This window comes from Oncorhynchus kisutch, unplaced genomic scaffold, assembly GCF_002021735.2.
Source record: "Oncorhynchus kisutch isolate 150728-3 unplaced genomic scaffold, Okis_V2 scaffold649, whole genome shotgun sequence".
Taxonomy (NCBI): Eukaryota; Metazoa; Chordata; class Actinopteri; order Salmoniformes; family Salmonidae; genus Oncorhynchus; species Oncorhynchus kisutch.
The window spans coordinates 22734-41270 of NW_022262594.1; the positions used below are offsets into that span (position 1 = coordinate 22734).

The window sequence follows — 18537 nt, forward strand, 5'->3', positions numbered from 1 at the left end:
ACATATTTCAGCCTTGTGGGAAAAAACGGACAAAGAGTTGACGAAAAGCTTACAGCACCTGGTATTCCCAGGCGGTCTCCCATCCAAGTACTAACCAGGCCCGACCCTGCTTAGCTTCCGAGATCAGACGAGATCAGGCGTACTCAGGCCGGTGTGGTCGTAAGCGAGAAACTATCTCTTGGTGCACTATGTTAAGTGAAAGTGAGTCTGATTAACAGCTGTTGCATTTTCACCATTTAGATAAGCATCTTTGTGTCACTCAAAAAGTGGAAGAAATTGCATATACTGTAGAAATAATTTGTAGCACAGATTGTTGGATGAAATACAAACTAACCTTGCTTACTTATTTCAAAGCAAGGGCACATATTTCAGCCTTGTGGGAAAAAACGGACAAAGAGTTGACGAAAAGCTTACAGCACCTGGTATTCCCAGGCGGTCTCCCATCCAAGTACTAACCAGGCCCGACCCTGCTTAGCTTCCGAGATCAGACGAGATCAGGCGTACTCAGGCCGGTGTGGTCGTAAGCGAGAAACTATCTCTTGGTGCACTATGTTAAGTGAAAGTGAGTCTGATTAACAGCTGTTGCATTTTCACCATTTAGATAAGCATCTTTGTGTCACTCAAAAAGTGGAAGAAATTGCATATACTGTAGAAATAATTTGTAGCACAGATTGTTGGATGAAATACAAACTAACCTTGCTTACTTATTTCAAAGCAAGGGCACATATTTCAGCCTTGTGGGAAAAAACGGACAAAGAGTTGACGAAAAGCTTACAGCACCTGGTATTCCCAGGCGGTCTCCCATCCAAGTACTAACCAGGCCCGACCCTGCTTAGCTTCCGAGATCAGACGAGATCAGGCGTACTCAGGCCGGTGTGGTCGTAAGCGAGAAACTATCTCTTGGTGCACTATGTTAAGTGAAAGTGAGTCTGATTAACAGCTGTTGCATTTTCACCATTTAGATAAGCATCTTTGTGTCACTCAAAAAGTGGAAGAAATTGCATATACTGTAGAAATAATTTGTAGCACAGATTGTTGGATGAAATACAAACTAACCTTGCTTACTTATTTCAAAGCAAGGGCACATATTTCAGCCTTGTGGGAAAAAACGGACAAAGAGTTGACGAAAAGCTTACAGCACCTGGTATTCCCAGGCGGTCTCCCATCCAAGTACTAACCAGGCCCGACCCTGCTTAGCTTCCGAGATCAGACGAGATCAGGCGTACTCAGGCCGGTGTGGTCGTAAGCGAGAAACTATCTCTTGGTGCACTATGTTAAGTGAAAGTGAGTCTGATTAACAGCTGTTGCATTTTCACCATTTAGATAAGCATCTTTGTGTCACTCAAAAAGTGGAAGAAATTGCATATACTGTAGAAATAATTTGTAGCACAGATTGTTGGATGAAATACAAACTAACCTTGCTTACTTATTTCAAAGCAAGGGCACATATTTCAGCCTTGTGGGAAAAAACGGACAAAGAGTTGACGAAAAGCTTACAGCACCTGGTATTCCCAGGCGGTCTCCCATCCAAGTACTAACCAGGCCCGACCCTGCTTAGCTTCCGAGATCAGACGAGATCAGGCGTACTCAGGCCGGTGTGGTCGTAAGCGAGAAACTATCTCTTGGTGCACTATGTTAAGTGAAAGTGAGTCTGATTAACAGCTGTTGCATTTTCACCATTTAGATAAGCATCTTTGTGTCACTCAAAAAGTGGAAGAAATTGCATATACTGTAGAAATAATTTGTAGCACAGATTGTTGGATGAAATACAAACTAACCTTGCTTACTTATTTCAAAGCAAGGGCACATATTTCAGCCTTGTGGGAAAAAACGGACAAAGAGTTGACGAAAAGCTTACAGCACCTGGTATTCCCAGGCGGTCTCCCATCCAAGTACTAACCAGGCCCGACCCTGCTTAGCTTCCGAGATCAGACGAGATCAGGCGTACTCAGGCCGGTGTGGTCGTAAGCGAGAAACTATCTCTTGGTGCACTATGTTAAGTGAAAGTGAGTCTGATTAACAGCTGTTGCATTTTCACCATTTAGATAAGCATCTTTGTGTCACTCAAAAAGTGGAAGAAATTGCATATACTGTAGAAATAATTTGTAGCACAGATTGTTGGATGAAATACAAACTAACCTTGCTTACTTATTTCAAAGCAAGGGCACATATTTCAGCCTTGTGGGAAAAAACGGACAAAGAGTTGACGAAAAGCTTACAGCACCTGGTATTCCCAGGCGGTCTCCCATCCAAGTACTAACCAGGCCCGACCCTGCTTAGCTTCCGAGATCAGACGAGATCAGGCGTACTCAGGCCGGTGTGGTCGTAAGCGAGAAACTATCTCTTGGTGCACTATGTTAAGTGAAAGTGAGTCTGATTAACAGCTGTTGCATTTTCACCATTTAGATAAGCATCTTTGTGTCACTCAAAAAGTGGAAGAAATTGCATATACTGTAGAAATAATTTGTAGCACAGATTGTTGGATGAAATACAAACTAACCTTGCTTACTTATTTCAAAGCAAGGGCACATATTTCAGCCTTGTGGGAAAAAACGGACAAAGAGTTGACGAAAAGCTTACAGCACCTGGTATTCCCAGGCGGTCTCCCATCCAAGTACTAACCAGGCCCGACCCTGCTTAGCTTCCGAGATCAGACGAGATCAGGCGTACTCAGGCCGGTGTGGTCGTAAGCGAGAAACTATCTCTTGGTGCACTATGTTAAGTGAAAGTGAGTCTGATTAACAGCTGTTGCATTTTCACCATTTAGATAAGCATCTTTGTGTCACTCAAAAAGTGGAAGAAATTGCATATACTGTAGAAATAATTTGTAGCACAGATTGTTGGATGAAATACAAACTAACCTTGCTTACTTATTTCAAAGCAAGGGCACATATTTCAGCCTTGTGGGAAAAAACGGACAAAGAGTTGACGAAAAGCTTACAGCACCTGGTATTCCCAGGCGGTCTCCCATCCAAGTACTAACCAGGCCCGACCCTGCTTAGCTTCCGAGATCAGACGAGATCAGGCGTACTCAGGCCGGTGTGGTCGTAAGCGAGAAACTATCTCTTGGTGCACTATGTTAAGTGAAAGTGAGTCTGATTAACAGCTGTTGCATTTTCACCATTTAGATAAGCATCTTTGTGTCACTCAAAAAGTGGAAGAAATTGCATATACTGTAGAAATAATTTGTAGCACAGATTGTTGGATGAAATACAAACTAACCTTGCTTACTTATTTCAAAGCAAGGGCACATATTTCAGCCTTGTGGGAAAAAACGGACAAAGAGTTGACGAAAAGCTTACAGCACCTGGTATTCCCAGGCGGTCTCCCATCCAAGTACTAACCAGGCCCGACCCTGCTTAGCTTCCGAGATCAGACGAGATCAGGCGTACTCAGGCCGGTGTGGTCGTAAGCGAGAAACTATCTCTTGGTGCACTATGTTAAGTGAAAGTGAGTCTGATTAACAGCTGTTGCATTTTCACCATTTAGATAAGCATCTTTGTGTCACTCAAAAAGTGGAAGAAATTGCATATACTGTAGAAATAATTTGTAGCACAGATTGTTGGATGAAATACAAACTAACCTTGCTTACTTATTTCAAAGCAAGGGCACATATTTCAGCCTTGTGGGAAAAAACGGACAAAGAGTTGACGAAAAGCTTACAGCACCTGGTATTCCCAGGCGGTCTCCCATCCAAGTACTAACCAGGCCCGACCCTGCTTAGCTTCCGAGATCAGACGAGATCAGGCGTACTCAGGCCGGTGTGGTCGTAAGCGAGAAACTATCTCTTGGTGCACTATGTTAAGTGAAAGTGAGTCTGATTAACAGCTGTTGCATTTTCACCATTTAGATAAGCATCTTTGTGTCACTCAAAAAGTGGAAGAAATTGCATATACTGTAGAAATAATTTGTAGCACAGATTGTTGGATGAAATACAAACTAACCTTGCTTACTTATTTCAAAGCAAGGGCACATATTTCAGCCTTGTGGGAAAAAACGGACAAAGAGTTGACGAAAAGCTTACAGCACCTGGTATTCCCAGGCGGTCTCCCATCCAAGTACTAACCAGGCCCGACCCTGCTTAGCTTCCGAGATCAGACGAGATCAGGCGTACTCAGGCCGGTGTGGTCGTAAGCGAGAAACTATCTCTTGGTGCACTATGTTAAGTGAAAGTGAGTCTGATTAACAGCTGTTGCATTTTCACCATTTAGATAAGCATCTTTGTGTCACTCAAAAAGTGGAAGAAATTGCATATACTGTAGAAATAATTTGTAGCACAGATTGTTGGATGAAATACAAACTAACCTTGCTTACTTATTTCAAAGCAAGGGCACATATTTCAGCCTTGTGGGAAAAAACGGACAAAGAGTTGACGAAAAGCTTACAGCACCTGGTATTCCCAGGCGGTCTCCCATCCAAGTACTAACCAGGCCCGACCCTGCTTAGCTTCCGAGATCAGACGAGATCAGGCGTACTCAGGCCGGTGTGGTCGTAAGCGAGAAACTATCTCTTGGTGCACTATGTTAAGTGAAAGTGAGTCTGATTAACAGCTGTTGCATTTTCACCATTTAGATAAGCATCTTTGTGTCACTCAAAAAGTGGAAGAAATTGCATATACTGTAGAAATAATTTGTAGCACAGATTGTTGGATGAAATACAAACTAACCTTGCTTACTTATTTCAAAGCAAGGGCACATATTTCAGCCTTGTGGGAAAAAACGGACAAAGAGTTGACGAAAAGCTTACAGCACCTGGTATTCCCAGGCGGTCTCCCATCCAAGTACTAACCAGGCCCGACCCTGCTTAGCTTCCGAGATCAGACGAGATCAGGCGTACTCAGGCCGGTGTGGTCGTAAGCGAGAAACTATCTCTTGGTGCACTATGTTAAGTGAAAGTGAGTCTGATTAACAGCTGTTGCATTTTCACCATTTAGATAAGCATCTTTGTGTCACTCAAAAGTGGAAGAAATTGCATATACTGTAGAAATAATTTGTAGCACAGATTGTTGGATGAAATACAAACTAACCTTGCTTACTTATTTCAAAGCAAGGGCACATATTTCAGCCTTGTGGGAAAAAACGGACAAAGAGTTGACGAAAAGCTTACAGCACCTGGTATTCCCAGGCGGTCTCCCATCCAAGTACTAACCAGGCCCGACCCTGCTTAGCTTCCGAGATCAGACGAGATCAGGCGTACTCAGGCCGGTGTGGTCGTAAGCGAGAAACTATCTCTTGGTGCACTATGTTAAGTGAAAGTGAGTCTGATTAACAGCTGTTGCATTTTCACCATTTAGATAAGCATCTTTGTGTCACTCAAAAAGTGGAAATTGATATACTGTTGTTCAGGTTAGTTATCATTGTTTTAGTTCACAATGGAGCCCCTAGTTCCACTCTTCATACCCCTGATAACTCCTTTGTCCCACCTCCCACACATGCGGTGACCTCACCCATTACTACCAGCATGTCCAGAGATACAACCTCTCTCATCATCACCCAGTGCCTGGGCTTACCTCCGCTGTACCCGCACCCCACCATACCCCTGTCTGCGCATTATGCCCTGAATATATTCTACCATGCCCAGAAACCTGCTCCTCTTATTCTCTGTCCCCAACGCTCTAGGCGACCAGTTTTGATAGCCTTTAGCCGCACCCTCATACTACTCCTTCTCTGTTCCGCGGGTGATGTGGAGGTAAACCCAGGCCCTGCATGTCCCCAGGCACCCTCATTTGTTGACTTCTGTGTTCGAAAAAGCCTTGGTTTCATGCATGTCAACATCAGAAGCCTCCTCCCTAAGTTTGTCTTACTCACTGCTTTAGCACACTCTGCTAACCCTGATGTCCTTGCTGTGTCTGAATCCTGGCTCAGGAAGGCCACCAAAAATTCAGAGATTTCCATACCCAACTATAACATCTTCCGTCAAGATAGAACTGCCAAAGGGGGAGGAGTTGCAGTTTACTGCAGAGATGGCCTGCAAAGTAATGTCATACTTTCCAGGTCCATACCCAAACAGTTCGAACTACTAATTTTGAAAATTACTCTCTCCAGAAATAAGTCTCTCACGGTTGCCGCCTGCTACCGACCCCCCTCAGCTCCCAGCTGTGCCCTGGACACCATTTGTGAATTGATCGCCCCCCATCTAGCTTCAGAGTTTGTTCTGTTAGGTGACCTAAACTGGGATATGCTTAACACCCCGCCAGTCCTACAATTAAGCTAGATGCCCTCAATCTCACACAAATCATCAAGGAACCCACCAGGTACAACCCTAACTCTGTAAACAAGGGCACCCTCATAGACGTCATCCTGACCAACTGGCCCTCCAAATACAAGTACTAACCAGGCCCGACCCTGCTTAGCTTCCGAGATCAGACGAGATCAGGCGTACTCAGGCCGGTGTGGTCGTAAGCGAGAAACTATCTCTTGGTGCACTATGTTAAGTGAAAGTGAGTCTGATTAACAGCTGTTGCATTTTCACCATTTAGATAAGCATCTTTGTGTCACTCAAAAAGTGGAAGAAATTGCATATACTGTAGAAATAATTTGTAGCACAGATTGTTGGATGAAATACAAACTAACCTTGCTTACTTATTTCAAAGCAAGGGCACATATTTCAGCCTTGTGGGAAAAAACGGACAAAGAGTTGACGAAAAGCTTACAGCACCTGGTATTCCCAGGCGGTCTCCCATCCAAGTACTAACCAGGCCCGACCCTGCTTAGCTTCCGAGATCAGACGAGATCAGGCGTACTCAGGCCGGTGTGGTCGTAAGCGAGAAACTATCTCTTGGTGCACTATGTTAAGTGAAAGTGAGTCTGATTAACAGCTGTTGCATTTTCACCATTTAGATAAGCATCTTTGTGTCACTCAAAAAGTGGAAGAAATTGCATATACTGTAGAAATAATTTGTAGCACAGATTGTTGGATGAAATACAAACTAACCTTGCTTACTTATTTCAAAGCAAGGGCACATATTTCAGCCTTGTGGGAAAAAACGGACAAAGAGTTGACGAAAAGCTTACAGCACCTGGTATTCCCAGGCGGTCTCCCATCCAAGTACTAACCAGGCCCGACCCTGCTTAGCTTCCGAGATCAGACGAGATCAGGCGTACTCAGGCCGGTGTGGTCGTAAGCGAGAAACTATCTCTTGGTGCACTATGTTAAGTGAAAGTGAGTCTGATTAACAGCTGTTGCATTTTCACCATTTAGATAAGCATCTTTGTGTCACTCAAAAAGTGGAAGAAATTGCATATACTGTAGAAATAATTTGTAGCACAGATTGTTGGATGAAATACAAACTAACCTTGCTTACTTATTTCAAAGCAAGGGCACATATTTCAGCCTTGTGGGAAAAAACGGACAAAGAGTTGACGAAAAGCTTACAGCACCTGGTATTCCCAGGCGGTCTCCCATCCAAGTACTAACCAGGCCCGACCCTGCTTAGCTTCCGAGATCAGACGAGATCAGGCGTACTCAGGCCGGTGTGGTCGTAAGCGAGAAACTATCTCTTGGTGCACTATGTTAAGTGAAAGTGAGTCTGATTAACAGCTGTTGCATTTTCACCATTTAGATAAGCATCTTTGTGTCACTCAAAAAGTGGAAGAAATTGCATATACTGTAGAAATAATTTGTAGCACAGATTGTTGGATGAAATACAAACTAACCTTGCTTACTTATTTCAAAGCAAGGGCACATATTTCAGCCTTGTGGGAAAAAACGGACAAAGAGTTGACGAAAAGCTTACAGCACCTGGTATTCCCAGGCGGTCTCCCATCCAAGTACTAACCAGGCCCGACCCTGCTTAGCTTCCGAGATCAGACGAGATCAGGCGTACTCAGGCCGGTGTGGTCGTAAGCGAGAAACTATCTCTTGGTGCACTATGTTAAGTGAAAGTGAGTCTGATTAACAGCTGTTGCATTTTCACCATTTAGATAAGCATCTTTGTGTCACTCAAAAAGTGGAAGAAATTGCATATACTGTAGAAATAATTTGTAGCACAGATTGTTGGATGAAATACAAACTAACCTTGCTTACTTATTTCAAAGCAAGGGCACATATTTCAGCCTTGTGGGAAAAAACGGACAAAGAGTTGACGAAAAGCTTACAGCACCTGGTATTCCCAGGCGGTCTCCCATCCAAGTACTAACCAGGCCCGACCCTGCTTAGCTTCCGAGATCAGACGAGATCAGGCGTACTCAGGCCGGTGTGGTCGTAAGCGAGAAACTATCTCTTGGTGCACTATGTTAAGTGAAAGTGAGTCTGATTAACAGCTGTTGCATTTTCACCATTTAGATAAGCATCTTTGTGTCACTCAAAAAGTGGAAGAAATTGCATATACTGTAGAAATAATTTGTAGCACAGATTGTTGGATGAAATACAAACTAACCTTGCTTACTTATTTCAAAGCAAGGGCACATATTTCAGCCTTGTGGGAAAAAACGGACAAAGAGTTGACGAAAAGCTTACAGCACCTGGTATTCCCAGGCGGTCTCCCATCCAAGTACTAACCAGGCCCGACCCTGCTTAGCTTCCGAGATCAGACGAGATCAGGCGTACTCAGGCCGGTGTGGTCGTAAGCGAGAAACTATCTCTTGGTGCACTATGTTAAGTGAAAGTGAGTCTGATTAACAGCTGTTGCATTTTCACCATTTAGATAAGCATCTTTGTGTCACTCAAAAAGTGGAAGAAATTGCATATACTGTAGAAATAATTTGTAGCACAGATTGTTGGATGAAATACAAACTAACCTTGCTTACTTATTTCAAAGCAAGGGCACATATTTCAGCCTTGTGGGAAAAAACGGACAAAGAGTTGACGAAAAGCTTACAGCACCTGGTATTCCCAGGCGGTCTCCCATCCAAGTACTAACCAGGCCCGACCCTGCTTAGCTTCCGAGATCAGACGAGATCAGGCGTACTCAGGCCGGTGTGGTCGTAAGCGAGAAACTATCTCTTGGTGCACTATGTTAAGTGAAAGTGAGTCTGATTAACAGCTGTTGCATTTTCACCATTTAGATAAGCATCTTTGTGTCACTCAAAAAGTGGAAGAAATTGCATATACTGTAGAAATAATTTGTAGCACAGATTGTTGGATGAAATACAAACTAACCTTGCTTACTTATTTCAAAGCAAGGGCACATATTTCAGCCTTGTGGGAAAAAACGGACAAAGAGTTGACGAAAAGCTTACAGCACCTGGTATTCCCAGGCGGTCTCCCATCCAAGTACTAACCAGGCCCGACCCTGCTTAGCTTCCGAGATCAGACGAGATCAGGCGTACTCAGGCCGGTGTGGTCGTAAGCGAGAAACTATCTCTTGGTGCACTATGTTAAGTGAAAGTGAGTCTGATTAACAGCTGTTGCATTTTCACCATTTAGATAAGCATCTTTGTGTCACTCAAAAAGTGGAAGAAATTGCATATACTGTAGAAATAATTTGTAGCACAGATTGTTGGATGAAATACAAACTAACCTTGCTTACTTATTTCAAAGCAAGGGCACATATTTCAGCCTTGTGGGAAAAAACGGACAAAGAGTTGACGAAAAGCTTACAGCACCTGGTATTCCCAGGCGGTCTCCCATCCAAGTACTAACCAGGCCCGACCCTGCTTAGCTTCCGAGATCAGACGAGATCAGGCGTACTCAGGCCGGTGTGGTCGTAAGCGAGAAACTATCTCTTGGTGCACTATGTTAAGTGAAAGTGAGTCTGATTAACAGCTGTTGCATTTTCACCATTTAGATAAGCATCTTTGTGTCACTCAAAAAGTGGAAGAAATTGCATATACTGTAGAAATAATTTGTAGCACAGATTGTTGGATGAAATACAAACTAACCTTGCTTACTTATTTCAAAGCAAGGGCACATATTTCAGCCTTGTGGGAAAAAACGGACAAAGAGTTGACGAAAAGCTTACAGCACCTGGTATTCCCAGGCGGTCTCCCATCCAAGTACTAACCAGGCCCGACCCTGCTTAGCTTCCGAGATCAGACGAGATCAGGCGTACTCAGGCCGGTGTGGTCGTAAGCGAGAAACTATCTCTTGGTGCACTATGTTAAGTGAAAGTGAGTCTGATTAACAGCTGTTGCATTTTCACCATTTAGATAAGCATCTTTGTGTCACTCAAAAAGTGGAAGAAATTGCATATACTGTAGAAATAATTTGTAGCACAGATTGTTGGATGAAATACAAACTAACCTTGCTTACTTATTTCAAAGCAAGGGCACATATTTCAGCCTTGTGGGAAAAAACGGACAAAGAGTTGACGAAAAGCTTACAGCACCTGGTATTCCCAGGCGGTCTCCCATCCAAGTACTAACCAGGCCCGACCCTGCTTAGCTTCCGAGATCAGACGAGATCAGGCGTACTCAGGCCGGTGTGGTCGTAAGCGAGAAACTATCTCTTGGTGCACTATGTTAAGTGAAAGTGAGTCTGATTAACAGCTGTTGCATTTTCACCATTTAGATAAGCATCTTTGTGTCACTCAAAAAGTGGAAGAAATTGCATATACTGTAGAAATAATTTGTAGCACAGATTGTTGGATGAAATACAAACTAACCTTGCTTACTTATTTCAAAGCAAGGGCACATATTTCAGCCTTGTGGGAAAAAACGGACAAAGAGTTGACGAAAAGCTTACAGCACCTGGTATTCCCAGGCGGTCTCCCATCCAAGTACTAACCAGGCCCGACCCTGCTTAGCTTCCGAGATCAGACGAGATCAGGCGTACTCAGGCCGGTGTGGTCGTAAGCGAGAAACTATCTCTTGGTGCACTATGTTAAGTGAAAGTGAGTCTGATTAACAGCTGTTGCATTTTCACCATTTAGATAAGCATCTTTGTGTCACTCAAAAAGTGGAAGAAATTGCATATACTGTAGAAATAATTTGTAGCACAGATTGTTGGATGAAATACAAACTAACCTTGCTTACTTATTTCAAAGCAAGGGCACATATTTCAGCCTTGTGGGAAAAAACGGACAAAGAGTTGACGAAAAGCTTACAGCACCTGGTATTCCCAGGCGGTCTCCCATCCAAGTACTAACCAGGCCCGACCCTGCTTAGCTTCCGAGATCAGACGAGATCAGGCGTACTCAGGCCGGTGTGGTCGTAAGCGAGAAACTATCTCTTGGTGCACTATGTTAAGTGAAAGTGAGTCTGATTAACAGCTGTTGCATTTTCACCATTTAGATAAGCATCTTTGTGTCACTCAAAAAGTGGAAGAAATTGCATATACTGTAGAAATAATTTGTAGCACAGATTGTTGGATGAAATACAAACTAACCTTGCTTACTTATTTCAAAGCAAGGGCACATATTTCAGCCTTGTGGGAAAAAACGGACAAAGAGTTGACGAAAAGCTTACAGCACCTGGTATTCCCAGGCGGTCTCCCATCCAAGTACTAACCAGGCCCGACCCTGCTTAGCTTCCGAGATCAGACGAGATCAGGCGTACTCAGGCCGGTGTGGTCGTAAGCGAGAAACTATCTCTTGGTGCACTATGTTAAGTGAAAGTGAGTCTGATTAACAGCTGTTGCATTTTCACCATTTAGATAAGCATCTTTGTGTCACTCAAAAAGTGGAAGAAATTGCATATACTGTAGAAATAATTTGTAGCACAGATTGTTGGATGAAATACAAACTAACCTTGCTTACTTATTTCAAAGCAAGGGCACATATTTCAGCCTTGTGGGAAAAAACGGACAAAGAGTTGACGAAAAGCTTACAGCACCTGGTATTCCCAGGCGGTCTCCCATCCAAGTACTAACCAGGCCCGACCCTGCTTAGCTTCCGAGATCAGACGAGATCAGGCGTACTCAGGCCGGTGTGGTCGTAAGCGAGAAACTATCTCTTGGTGCACTATGTTAAGTGAAAGTGAGTCTGATTAACAGCTGTTGCATTTTCACCATTTAGATAAGCATCTTTGTGTCACTCAAAAAGTGGAAGAAATTGCATATACTGTAGAAATAATTTGTAGCACAGATTGTTGGATGAAATACAAACTAACCTTGCTTACTTATTTCAAAGCAAGGGCACATATTTCAGCCTTGTGGGAAAAAACGGACAAAGAGTTGACGAAAAGCTTACAGCACCTGGTATTCCCAGGCGGTCTCCCATCCAAGTACTAACCAGGCCCGACCCTGCTTAGCTTCCGAGATCAGACGAGATCAGGCGTACTCAGGCCGGTGTGGTCGTAAGCGAGAAACTATCTCTTGGTGCACTATGTTAAGTGAAAGTGAGTCTGATTAACAGCTGTTGCATTTTCACCATTTAGATAAGCATCTTTGTGTCACTCAAAAAGTGGAAGAAATTGCATATACTGTAGAAATAATTTGTAGCACAGATTGTTGGATGAAATACAAACTAACCTTGCTTACTTATTTCAAAGCAAGGGCACATATTTCAGCCTTGTGGGAAAAAACGGACAAAGAGTTGACAAAAGCTTACAGCACCTGGTATTCCCAGGCGGTCTCCCATCCAAGTACTAACCAGGCCCGACCCTGCTTAGCTTCCGAGATCAGACGAGATCAGGCGTACTCAGGCCGGTGTGGTCGTAAGCGAGAAACTATCTCTTGGTGCACTATGTTAAGTGAAAGTGAGTCTGATTAACAGCTGTTGCATTTTCACCATTTAGATAAGCATCTTTGTGTCACTCAAAAAGTGGAAGAAATTGCATATACTGTAGAAATAATTTGTAGCACAGATTGTTGGATGAAATACAAACTAACCTTGCTTACTTATTTCAAAGCAAGGGCACATATTTCAGCCTTGTGGGAAAAAACGGACAAAGAGTTGACGAAAAGCTTACAGCACCTGGTATTCCCAGGCGGTCTCCCATCCAAGTACTAACCAGGCCCGACCCTGCTTAGCTTCCGAGATCAGACGAGATCAGGCGTACTCAGGCCGGTGTGGTCGTAAGCGAGAAACTATCTCTTGGTGCACTATGTTAAGTGAAAGTGAGTCTGATTAACAGCTGTTGCATTTTCACCATTTAGATAAGCATCTTTGTGTCACTCAAAAAGTGGAAGAAATTGCATATACTGTAGAAATAATTTGTAGCACAGATTGTTGGATGAAATACAAACTAACCTTGCTTACTTATTTCAAAGCAAGGGCACATATTTCAGCCTTGTGGGAAAAAACGGACAAAGAGTTGACGAAAAGCTTACAGCACCTGGTATTCCCAGGCGGTCTCCCATCCAAGTACTAACCAGGCCCGACCCTGCTTAGCTTCCGAGATCAGACGAGATCAGGCGTACTCAGGCCGGTGTGGTCGTAAGCGAGAAACTATCTCTTGGTGCACTATGTTAAGTGAAAGTGAGTCTGATTAACAGCTGTTGCATTTTCACCATTTAGATAAGCATCTTTGTGTCACTCAAAAAGTGGAAGAAATTGCATATACTGTAGAAATAATTTGTAGCACAGATTGTTGGATGAAATACAAACTAACCTTGCTTACTTATTTCAAAGCAAGGGCACATATTTCAGCCTTGTGGGAAAAAACGGACAAAGAGTTGACGAAAAGCTTACAGCACCTGGTATTCCCAGGCGGTCTCCCATCCAAGTACTAACCAGGCCCGACCCTGCTTAGCTTCCGAGATCAGACGAGATCAGGCGTACTCAGGCCGGTGTGGTCGTAAGCGAGAAACTATCTCTTGGTGCACTATGTTAAGTGAAAGTGAGTCTGATTAACAGCTGTTGCATTTTCACCATTTAGATAAGCATCTTTGTGTCACTCAAAAAGTGGAAGAAATTGCATATACTGTAGAAATAATTTGTAGCACAGATTGTTGGATGAAATACAAACTAACCTTGCTTACTTATTTCAAAGCAAGGGCACATATTTCAGCCTTGTGGGAAAAAACGGACAAAGAGTTGACGAAAAGCTTACAGCACCTGGTATTCCCAGGCGGTCTCCCATCCAAGTACTAACCAGGCCCGACCCTGCTTAGCTTCCGAGATCAGACGAGATCAGGCGTACTCAGGCCGGTGTGGTCGTAAGCGAGAAACTATCTCTTGGTGCACTATGTTAAGTGAAAGTGAGTCTGATTAACAGCTGTTGCATTTTCACCATTTAGATAAGCATCTTTGTGTCACTCAAAAAGTGGAAGAAATTGCATATACTGTAGAAATAATTTGTAGCACAGATTGTTGGATGAAATACAAACTAACCTTGCTTACTTATTTCAAAGCAAGGGCACATATTTCAGCCTTGTGGGAAAAAACGGACAAAGAGTTGACGAAAAGCTTACAGCACCTGGTATTCCCAGGCGGTCTCCCATCCAAGTACTAACCAGGCCCGACCCTGCTTAGCTTCCGAGATCAGACGAGATCAGGCGTACTCAGGCCGGTGTGGTCGTAAGCGAGAAACTATCTCTTGGTGCACTATGTTAAGTGAAAGTGAGTCTGATTAACAGCTGTTGCATTTTCACCATTTAGATAAGCATCTTTGTGTCACTCAAAAAGTGGAAGAAATTGCATATACTGTAGAAATAATTTGTAGCACAGATTGTTGGATGAAATACAAACTAACCTTGCTTACTTATTTCAAAGCAAGGGCACATATTTCAGCCTTGTGGGAAAAAACGGACAAAGAGTTGACGAAAAGCTTACAGCACCTGGTATTCCCAGGCGGTCTCCCATCCAAGTACTAACCAGGCCCGACCCTGCTTAGCTTCCGAGATCAGACGAGATCAGGCGTACTCAGGCCGGTGTGGTCGTAAGCGAGAAACTATCTCTTGGTGCACTATGTTAAGTGAAAGTGAGTCTGATTAACAGCTGTTGCATTTTCACCATTTAGATAAGCATCTTTGTGTCACTCAAAAAGTGGAAGAAATTGCATATACTGTAGAAATAATTTGTAGCACAGATTGTTGGATGAAATACAAACTAACCTTGCTTACTTATTTCAAAGCAAGGGCACATATTTCAGCCTTGTGGGAAAAAACGGACAAAGAGTTGACGAAAAGCTTACAGCACCTGGTATTCCCAGGCGGTCTCCCATCCAAGTACTAACCAGGCCCGACCCTGCTTAGCTTCCGAGATCAGACGAGATCAGGCGTACTCAGGCCGGTGTGGTCGTAAGCGAGAAACTATCTCTTGGTGCACTATGTTAAGTGAAAGTGAGTCTGATTAACAGCTGTTGCATTTTCACCATTTAGATAAGCATCTTTGTGTCACTCAAAAAGTGGAAGAAATTGCATATACTGTAGAAATAATTTGTAGCACAGATTGTTGGATGAAATACAAACTAACCTTGCTTACTTATTTCAAAGCAAGGGCACATATTTCAGCCTTGTGGGAAAAAACGGACAAAGAGTTGACGAAAAGCTTACAGCACCTGGTATTCCCAGGCGGTCTCCCATCCAAGTACTAACCAGGCCCGACCCTGCTTAGCTTCCGAGATCAGACGAGATCAGGCGTACTCAGGCCGGTGTGGTCGTAAGCGAGAAACTATCTCTTGGTGCACTATGTTAAGTGAAAGTGAGTCTGATTAACAGCTGTTGCATTTTCACCATTTAGATAAGCATCTTTGTGTCACTCAAAAAGTGGAAGAAATTGCATATACTGTAGAAATAATTTGTAGCACAGATTGTTGGATGAAATACAAACTAACCTTGCTTACTTATTTCAAAGCAAGGGCACATATTTCAGCCTTGTGGGAAAAAACGGACAAAGAGTTGACAAAAAGCTTACAGCACCTGGTATTCCCAGGCGGTCTCCCATCCAAGTACTAACCAGGCCCGACCCTGCTTAGCTTCCGAGATCAGACGAGATCAGGCGTACTCAGGCCGGTGTGGTCGTAAGCGAGAAACTATCTCTTGGTGCACTATGTTAAGTGAAAGTGAGTCTGATTAACAGCTGTTGCATTTTCACCATTTAGATAAGCATCTTTGTGTCACTCAAAAAGTGGAAGAAATTGCATATACTGTAGAAATAATTTGTAGCACAGATTGTTGGATGAAATACAAACTAACCTTGCTTACTTATTTCAAAGCAAGGGCACATATTTCAGCCTTGTGGGAAAAAACGGACAAAGAGTTGACGAAAAGCTTACAGCACCTGGTATTCCCAGGCGGTCTCCCATCCAAGTACTAACCAGGCCCGACCCTGCTTAGCTTCCGAGATCAGACGAGATCAGGCGTACTCAGGCCGGTGTGGTCGTAAGCGAGAAACTATCTCTTGGTGCACTATGTTAAGTGAAAGTGAGTCTGATTAACAGCTGTTGCATTTTCACCATTTAGATAAGCATCTTTGTGTCACTCAAAAAGTGGAAGAAATTGCATATACTGTAGAAATAATTTGTAGCACAGATTGTTGGATGAAATACAAACTAACCTTGCTTACTTATTTCAAAGCAAGGGCACATATTTCAGCCTTGTGGGAAAAAACGGACAAAGAGTTGACGAAAAGCTTACAGCACCTGGTATTCCCAGGCGGTCTCCCATCCAAGTACTAACCAGGCCCGACCCTGCTTAGCTTCCGAGATCAGACGAGATCAGGCGTACTCAGGCCGGTGTGGTCGTAAGCGAGAAACTATCTCTTGGTGCACTATGTTAAGTGAAAGTGAGTCTGATTAACAGCTGTTGCATTTTCACCATTTAGATAAGCATCTTTGTGTCACTCAAAAAGTGGAAGAAATTGCATATACTGTAGAAATAATTTGTAGCACAGATTGTTGGATGAAATACAAACTAACCTTGCTTACTTATTTCAAAGCAAGGGCACATATTTCAGCCTTGTGGGAAAAAACGGACAAAGAGTTGACGAAAAGCTTACAGCACCTGGTATTCCCAGGCGGTCTCCCATCCAAGTACTAACCAGGCCCGACCCTGCTTAGCTTCCGAGATCAGACGAGATCAGGCGTACTCAGGCCGGTGTGGTCGTAAGCGAGAAACTATCTCTTGGTGCACTATGTTAAGTGAAAGTGAGTCTGATTAACAGCTGTTGCATTTTCACCATTTAGATAAGCATCTTTGTGTCACTCAAAAAGTGGAAGAAATTGCATATACTGTAGAAATAATTTGTAGCACAGATTGTTGGATGAAATACAAACTAACCTTGCTTACTTATTTCAAAGCAAGGGCACATATTTCAGCCTTGTGGGAAAAAACGGACAAAGAGTTGACGAAAAGCTTACAGCACCTGGTATTCCCAGGCGGTCTCCCATCCAAGTACTAACCAGGCCCGACCCTGCTTAGCTTCCGAGATCAGACGAGATCAGGCGTACTCAGGCCGGTGTGGTCGTAAGCGAGAAACTATCTCTTGGTGCACTATGTTAAGTGAAAGTGAGTCTGATTAACAGCTGTTGCATTTTCACCATTTAGATAAGCATCTTTGTGTCACTCAAAAAGTGGAAGAAATTGCATATACTGTAGAAATAATTTGTAGCACAGATTGTTGGATGAAATACAAACTAACCTTGCTTACTTATTTCAAAGCAAGGGCACATATTTCAGCCTTGTGGGAAAAAACGGACAAAGAGTTGACGAAAAGCTTACAGCACCTGGTATTCCCAGGCGGTCTCCCATCCAAGTACTAACCAGGCCCGACCCTGCTTAGCTTCCGAGATCAGACGAGATCAGGCGTACTCAGGCCGGTGTGGTCGTAAGCGAGAAACTATCTCTTGGTGCACTATGTTAAGTGAAAGTGAGTCTGATTAACAGCTGTTGCATTTTCACCATTTAGATAAGCATCTTTGTGTCACTCAAAAAGTGGAAGAAATTGCATATACTGTAGAAATAATTTGTAGCACAGATTGTTGGATGAAATACAAACTAACCTTGCTTACTTATTTCAAAGCAAGGGCACATATTTCAGCCTTGTGGGAAAAAACGGACAAAGAGTTGACGAAAAGCTTACAGCACCTGGTATTCCCAGGCGGTCTCCCATCCAAGTACTAACCAGGCCCGACCCTGCTTAGCTTCCGAGATCAGACGAGATCAGGCGTACTCAGGCCGGTGTGGTCGTAAGCGAGAAACTATCTCTTGGTGCACTATGTTAAGTGAAAGTGAGTCTGATTAACAGCTGTTGCATTTTCACCATTTAGATAAGCATCTTTGTGTCACTCAAAAAGTGGAAGAAATTGCATATACTGTAGAAATAATTTGTAGCACAGATTGTTGGATGAAATACAAACTAACCTTGCTTACTTATTTCAAAGCAAGGGCACATATTTCAGCCTTGTGGGAAAAAACGGACAAAGAGTTGACGAAAAGCTTACAGCACCTGGTATTCCCAGGCGGTCTCCCATCCAAGTACTAACCAGGCCCGACCCTGCTTAGCTTCCGAGATCAGACGAGATCAGGCGTACTCAGGCCGGTGTGGTCGTAAGCGAGAAACTATCTCTTGGTGCACTATGTTAAGTGAAAGTGAGTCTGATTAACAGCTGTTGCATTTTCACCATTTAGATAAGCATCTTTGTGTCACTCAAAAAGTGGAAGAAATTGCATATACTGTAGAAATAATTTGTAGCACAGATTGTTGGATGAAATACAAACTAACCTTGCTTACTTATTTCAAAGCAAGGGCACATATTTCAGCCTTGTGGGAAAAAA

At 43.3% G+C, this 18537-nt stretch overlaps 48 non-coding genes across 48 annotated transcripts; all 48 read right to left on the reverse strand.

The window, feature by feature from the left end:
• Positions 1-46: 46 nt before the first annotated feature.
• LOC116361001 (5S ribosomal RNA) lies at positions 47-165 on the reverse strand. The gene has a single exon (XR_004207199.1). It is a non-coding gene; the product is annotated as a 5S ribosomal RNA (ribosomal RNA).
• A 242-nt stretch (positions 166-407) lies between these two features.
• Positions 408-526, reverse strand: LOC116361002 (5S ribosomal RNA). Its single transcript, XR_004207200.1, has one exon. It is a non-coding gene; the product is annotated as a 5S ribosomal RNA (ribosomal RNA).
• Positions 527-768: 242 nt separating this feature from the next.
• On the reverse strand, positions 769-887 carry LOC116361003 (5S ribosomal RNA). Its single transcript, XR_004207201.1, has one exon. It is a non-coding gene; the product is annotated as a 5S ribosomal RNA (ribosomal RNA).
• Positions 888-1129: 242 nt separating this feature from the next.
• On the reverse strand, positions 1130-1248 carry LOC116361005 (5S ribosomal RNA). The gene has a single exon (XR_004207203.1). It is a non-coding gene; the product is annotated as a 5S ribosomal RNA (ribosomal RNA).
• Positions 1249-1490: 242 nt separating this feature from the next.
• On the reverse strand, positions 1491-1609 carry LOC116361006 (5S ribosomal RNA). The gene has a single exon (XR_004207204.1). It is a non-coding gene; the product is annotated as a 5S ribosomal RNA (ribosomal RNA).
• A 242-nt stretch (positions 1610-1851) lies between these two features.
• LOC116361007 (5S ribosomal RNA) lies at positions 1852-1970 on the reverse strand. Its single transcript, XR_004207205.1, has one exon. It is a non-coding gene; the product is annotated as a 5S ribosomal RNA (ribosomal RNA).
• A 242-nt stretch (positions 1971-2212) lies between these two features.
• Positions 2213-2331, reverse strand: LOC116361008 (5S ribosomal RNA). The gene has a single exon (XR_004207206.1). It is a non-coding gene; the product is annotated as a 5S ribosomal RNA (ribosomal RNA).
• Positions 2332-2573: 242 nt separating this feature from the next.
• LOC116361009 (5S ribosomal RNA) lies at positions 2574-2692 on the reverse strand. The gene has a single exon (XR_004207207.1). It is a non-coding gene; the product is annotated as a 5S ribosomal RNA (ribosomal RNA).
• Positions 2693-2934: 242 nt separating this feature from the next.
• LOC116361010 (5S ribosomal RNA) lies at positions 2935-3053 on the reverse strand. Its single transcript, XR_004207208.1, has one exon. It is a non-coding gene; the product is annotated as a 5S ribosomal RNA (ribosomal RNA).
• Positions 3054-3295: 242 nt separating this feature from the next.
• Positions 3296-3414, reverse strand: LOC116361011 (5S ribosomal RNA). Its single transcript, XR_004207209.1, has one exon. It is a non-coding gene; the product is annotated as a 5S ribosomal RNA (ribosomal RNA).
• Positions 3415-3656: 242 nt separating this feature from the next.
• LOC116361012 (5S ribosomal RNA) lies at positions 3657-3775 on the reverse strand. The gene has a single exon (XR_004207210.1). It is a non-coding gene; the product is annotated as a 5S ribosomal RNA (ribosomal RNA).
• Positions 3776-4017: 242 nt separating this feature from the next.
• Positions 4018-4136, reverse strand: LOC116361013 (5S ribosomal RNA). The gene has a single exon (XR_004207211.1). It is a non-coding gene; the product is annotated as a 5S ribosomal RNA (ribosomal RNA).
• A 242-nt stretch (positions 4137-4378) lies between these two features.
• LOC116361014 (5S ribosomal RNA) lies at positions 4379-4497 on the reverse strand. The gene has a single exon (XR_004207212.1). It is a non-coding gene; the product is annotated as a 5S ribosomal RNA (ribosomal RNA).
• A 242-nt stretch (positions 4498-4739) lies between these two features.
• Positions 4740-4858, reverse strand: LOC116361016 (5S ribosomal RNA). The gene has a single exon (XR_004207214.1). It is a non-coding gene; the product is annotated as a 5S ribosomal RNA (ribosomal RNA).
• Positions 4859-5099: 241 nt separating this feature from the next.
• On the reverse strand, positions 5100-5218 carry LOC116361017 (5S ribosomal RNA). The gene has a single exon (XR_004207215.1). It is a non-coding gene; the product is annotated as a 5S ribosomal RNA (ribosomal RNA).
• A 1427-nt stretch (positions 5219-6645) lies between these two features.
• Positions 6646-6764, reverse strand: LOC116361018 (5S ribosomal RNA). Its single transcript, XR_004207216.1, has one exon. It is a non-coding gene; the product is annotated as a 5S ribosomal RNA (ribosomal RNA).
• A 242-nt stretch (positions 6765-7006) lies between these two features.
• LOC116361019 (5S ribosomal RNA) lies at positions 7007-7125 on the reverse strand. The gene has a single exon (XR_004207217.1). It is a non-coding gene; the product is annotated as a 5S ribosomal RNA (ribosomal RNA).
• A 242-nt stretch (positions 7126-7367) lies between these two features.
• On the reverse strand, positions 7368-7486 carry LOC116361020 (5S ribosomal RNA). Its single transcript, XR_004207218.1, has one exon. It is a non-coding gene; the product is annotated as a 5S ribosomal RNA (ribosomal RNA).
• A 242-nt stretch (positions 7487-7728) lies between these two features.
• On the reverse strand, positions 7729-7847 carry LOC116361022 (5S ribosomal RNA). The gene has a single exon (XR_004207219.1). It is a non-coding gene; the product is annotated as a 5S ribosomal RNA (ribosomal RNA).
• Positions 7848-8089: 242 nt separating this feature from the next.
• On the reverse strand, positions 8090-8208 carry LOC116361023 (5S ribosomal RNA). Its single transcript, XR_004207220.1, has one exon. It is a non-coding gene; the product is annotated as a 5S ribosomal RNA (ribosomal RNA).
• A 242-nt stretch (positions 8209-8450) lies between these two features.
• On the reverse strand, positions 8451-8569 carry LOC116361024 (5S ribosomal RNA). The gene has a single exon (XR_004207221.1). It is a non-coding gene; the product is annotated as a 5S ribosomal RNA (ribosomal RNA).
• Positions 8570-8811: 242 nt separating this feature from the next.
• Positions 8812-8930, reverse strand: LOC116361025 (5S ribosomal RNA). Its single transcript, XR_004207222.1, has one exon. It is a non-coding gene; the product is annotated as a 5S ribosomal RNA (ribosomal RNA).
• Positions 8931-9172: 242 nt separating this feature from the next.
• On the reverse strand, positions 9173-9291 carry LOC116361026 (5S ribosomal RNA). The gene has a single exon (XR_004207223.1). It is a non-coding gene; the product is annotated as a 5S ribosomal RNA (ribosomal RNA).
• A 242-nt stretch (positions 9292-9533) lies between these two features.
• On the reverse strand, positions 9534-9652 carry LOC116361028 (5S ribosomal RNA). Its single transcript, XR_004207225.1, has one exon. It is a non-coding gene; the product is annotated as a 5S ribosomal RNA (ribosomal RNA).
• A 242-nt stretch (positions 9653-9894) lies between these two features.
• Positions 9895-10013, reverse strand: LOC116361029 (5S ribosomal RNA). Its single transcript, XR_004207226.1, has one exon. It is a non-coding gene; the product is annotated as a 5S ribosomal RNA (ribosomal RNA).
• Positions 10014-10255: 242 nt separating this feature from the next.
• On the reverse strand, positions 10256-10374 carry LOC116361030 (5S ribosomal RNA). Its single transcript, XR_004207227.1, has one exon. It is a non-coding gene; the product is annotated as a 5S ribosomal RNA (ribosomal RNA).
• Positions 10375-10616: 242 nt separating this feature from the next.
• On the reverse strand, positions 10617-10735 carry LOC116361031 (5S ribosomal RNA). The gene has a single exon (XR_004207228.1). It is a non-coding gene; the product is annotated as a 5S ribosomal RNA (ribosomal RNA).
• A 242-nt stretch (positions 10736-10977) lies between these two features.
• LOC116361032 (5S ribosomal RNA) lies at positions 10978-11096 on the reverse strand. The gene has a single exon (XR_004207229.1). It is a non-coding gene; the product is annotated as a 5S ribosomal RNA (ribosomal RNA).
• Positions 11097-11338: 242 nt separating this feature from the next.
• Positions 11339-11457, reverse strand: LOC116361033 (5S ribosomal RNA). The gene has a single exon (XR_004207230.1). It is a non-coding gene; the product is annotated as a 5S ribosomal RNA (ribosomal RNA).
• A 242-nt stretch (positions 11458-11699) lies between these two features.
• LOC116361034 (5S ribosomal RNA) lies at positions 11700-11818 on the reverse strand. The gene has a single exon (XR_004207231.1). It is a non-coding gene; the product is annotated as a 5S ribosomal RNA (ribosomal RNA).
• A 242-nt stretch (positions 11819-12060) lies between these two features.
• Positions 12061-12179, reverse strand: LOC116361035 (5S ribosomal RNA). Its single transcript, XR_004207232.1, has one exon. It is a non-coding gene; the product is annotated as a 5S ribosomal RNA (ribosomal RNA).
• A 241-nt stretch (positions 12180-12420) lies between these two features.
• On the reverse strand, positions 12421-12539 carry LOC116361036 (5S ribosomal RNA). Its single transcript, XR_004207233.1, has one exon. It is a non-coding gene; the product is annotated as a 5S ribosomal RNA (ribosomal RNA).
• Positions 12540-12781: 242 nt separating this feature from the next.
• LOC116361037 (5S ribosomal RNA) lies at positions 12782-12900 on the reverse strand. The gene has a single exon (XR_004207234.1). It is a non-coding gene; the product is annotated as a 5S ribosomal RNA (ribosomal RNA).
• Positions 12901-13142: 242 nt separating this feature from the next.
• On the reverse strand, positions 13143-13261 carry LOC116361039 (5S ribosomal RNA). The gene has a single exon (XR_004207236.1). It is a non-coding gene; the product is annotated as a 5S ribosomal RNA (ribosomal RNA).
• A 242-nt stretch (positions 13262-13503) lies between these two features.
• Positions 13504-13622, reverse strand: LOC116361040 (5S ribosomal RNA). The gene has a single exon (XR_004207237.1). It is a non-coding gene; the product is annotated as a 5S ribosomal RNA (ribosomal RNA).
• A 242-nt stretch (positions 13623-13864) lies between these two features.
• LOC116361041 (5S ribosomal RNA) lies at positions 13865-13983 on the reverse strand. The gene has a single exon (XR_004207238.1). It is a non-coding gene; the product is annotated as a 5S ribosomal RNA (ribosomal RNA).
• Positions 13984-14225: 242 nt separating this feature from the next.
• Positions 14226-14344, reverse strand: LOC116361042 (5S ribosomal RNA). Its single transcript, XR_004207239.1, has one exon. It is a non-coding gene; the product is annotated as a 5S ribosomal RNA (ribosomal RNA).
• Positions 14345-14586: 242 nt separating this feature from the next.
• On the reverse strand, positions 14587-14705 carry LOC116361043 (5S ribosomal RNA). Its single transcript, XR_004207240.1, has one exon. It is a non-coding gene; the product is annotated as a 5S ribosomal RNA (ribosomal RNA).
• A 242-nt stretch (positions 14706-14947) lies between these two features.
• Positions 14948-15066, reverse strand: LOC116361044 (5S ribosomal RNA). Its single transcript, XR_004207241.1, has one exon. It is a non-coding gene; the product is annotated as a 5S ribosomal RNA (ribosomal RNA).
• A 242-nt stretch (positions 15067-15308) lies between these two features.
• On the reverse strand, positions 15309-15427 carry LOC116361045 (5S ribosomal RNA). Its single transcript, XR_004207242.1, has one exon. It is a non-coding gene; the product is annotated as a 5S ribosomal RNA (ribosomal RNA).
• A 242-nt stretch (positions 15428-15669) lies between these two features.
• Positions 15670-15788, reverse strand: LOC116361046 (5S ribosomal RNA). Its single transcript, XR_004207243.1, has one exon. It is a non-coding gene; the product is annotated as a 5S ribosomal RNA (ribosomal RNA).
• Positions 15789-16030: 242 nt separating this feature from the next.
• Positions 16031-16149, reverse strand: LOC116361047 (5S ribosomal RNA). The gene has a single exon (XR_004207244.1). It is a non-coding gene; the product is annotated as a 5S ribosomal RNA (ribosomal RNA).
• A 242-nt stretch (positions 16150-16391) lies between these two features.
• On the reverse strand, positions 16392-16510 carry LOC116361048 (5S ribosomal RNA). The gene has a single exon (XR_004207245.1). It is a non-coding gene; the product is annotated as a 5S ribosomal RNA (ribosomal RNA).
• A 242-nt stretch (positions 16511-16752) lies between these two features.
• Positions 16753-16871, reverse strand: LOC116361050 (5S ribosomal RNA). Its single transcript, XR_004207247.1, has one exon. It is a non-coding gene; the product is annotated as a 5S ribosomal RNA (ribosomal RNA).
• A 242-nt stretch (positions 16872-17113) lies between these two features.
• LOC116361051 (5S ribosomal RNA) lies at positions 17114-17232 on the reverse strand. The gene has a single exon (XR_004207248.1). It is a non-coding gene; the product is annotated as a 5S ribosomal RNA (ribosomal RNA).
• Positions 17233-17474: 242 nt separating this feature from the next.
• LOC116361053 (5S ribosomal RNA) lies at positions 17475-17593 on the reverse strand. The gene has a single exon (XR_004207249.1). It is a non-coding gene; the product is annotated as a 5S ribosomal RNA (ribosomal RNA).
• A 242-nt stretch (positions 17594-17835) lies between these two features.
• Positions 17836-17954, reverse strand: LOC116361054 (5S ribosomal RNA). Its single transcript, XR_004207250.1, has one exon. It is a non-coding gene; the product is annotated as a 5S ribosomal RNA (ribosomal RNA).
• Positions 17955-18196: 242 nt separating this feature from the next.
• Positions 18197-18315, reverse strand: LOC116361055 (5S ribosomal RNA). The gene has a single exon (XR_004207251.1). It is a non-coding gene; the product is annotated as a 5S ribosomal RNA (ribosomal RNA).
• Positions 18316-18537: the final 222 nt, after the last annotated feature.